Below are 1688 nucleotides of genomic sequence, written 5' to 3' on the forward strand. Positions count from 1 at the left end.
CAAGAGGCCCTGTTGTAGGAGGGAATGCCAAGTGTATTCATATGCTGTCACTGCCAACAGTCTGTTCCGGGAAACCTAGGCTTTTTCTATCATGCTCAAAATTCTTCTGGCCTCTTCTCATTGCTCCATTCTAAGTCACTTCTACATGTTTTAGTATTTGTAATAGCAGCACCCCACTTCCCGGTACCAAAATCTGTATTCATTCCTTATCGTCACTGTAACAAATTATCATAAACTTAACGCCTTAAAACAATACAAATATATTATCTTACAGTTCTGGAGATGTTTAAAATGGGTCTGTAGGGCTGCATTCCTTCTGGAGACTCTAAGGGAGAATCAGTTTTCTTACCTTTTCCAATTTCTAGAGGCTTTCCGCATCTCTTAGTTCCTGGTCCCCTCCTCCATTCATAGCAGCTTTTTTTTTCTCTGCCCCCCCCACCCTTTCCTCCTTCTCCCCACACACCTGATAATGGTGAATAAGAGACTTGGGCAAAAGAAATAAGCCAGAGAGAGAGAGAGAGAGAGAGAGAGAGAGAGAGAGAGAGAGAAGGAGCAGGTGATAGGCATCAGCCAGATTCTGTGATTCTTCATTCATCTTCCCTGCATATAGCGGGAGAGCTATATAGGATCAAAGTTCACATATACTATTGAAATTAAGATGGTATTAACCTGAACTAGATTGTTACAAATTACAATAATAGCAGTAATCCTCATAGTGCCCACTGAGAAAATAACTCAAAAATATACGATAAGAGAGAAGAGGAAATAAATTGGTACACTAGAAACTACGGAGCACAAAAAAATTTAAAAAGTAATGGAAAGCAGAGTGAAGTCAGTAAGATGACCAAATAACATGTCCCTTGCTCATATCTCCCCATCAACAACGACAATTTTTCAGCTATTCATGAACAAAAATGCCGTTTTGGAGCTGTGGGATGGAGCACTGTATGCCACGGGACCTGGGAGGAGACTTACCCACCCATTCATCAGGTCAAAAGCATATAGATTGAAGTCCTAGCTGTGAAATCTGCAGTAGTCCATGAATTGGCACCAGCCCCTCCTGTCTGTGGTTTGGAAGCCCCTGGAGAACAGTGTCTTAGCCAATTACCCACAGATGAGAGAGCCTTTGTGGAAGTCCAGGTTTCCAATGGAGAAGTTCCAGCACATCACACAGTTGGAGCAAGAAAATCAAGTTTGGATGCATTGGAGAGCGTAACAGGACCAGTTTCACGTTACCTGCATTACCCCTCCCCCAGAGTGGTACAGCTCAGTGCCAAGAAGCACATTCTGGGCTGCTGTGCTTTCTCCTGGGACGTTGGGGGGCGGGGAGTGAGATTGTGTGTGTGAACTTCCCCAGCACCCCAGCTATGTGGACACTGCCCCAGAGACCCATTTTCTTCCTGCTCCTTACAGAGTCTTGATTCCAAACTACATACATGACTAGGGGGCAGGAAGAGGCTGGGAGAGCAGCAGATAGAACTTTGGGGAGGCATTAGAAGGATGCAGATCCTAGTAATTGCATTGCAGACTCCAAGAAGCCTGCAAGATCTCAGCTACACATCCCCCTAAGTGGCCCACGGGAACCCCAGCACTCTATGAGCCTCACACACACACACACACACACACCCAACCTGTGGATGGCTCCCTCGGAGTGTTCCCGACAATGGCAAGAGTGAGCTTTGGCAGAC

Source organism: Mesoplodon densirostris, chromosome 18 (assembly GCF_025265405.1).
Source record: "Mesoplodon densirostris isolate mMesDen1 chromosome 18, mMesDen1 primary haplotype, whole genome shotgun sequence".
NCBI classification, from domain to species: domain Eukaryota; kingdom Metazoa; phylum Chordata; class Mammalia; order Artiodactyla; family Ziphiidae; genus Mesoplodon; species Mesoplodon densirostris.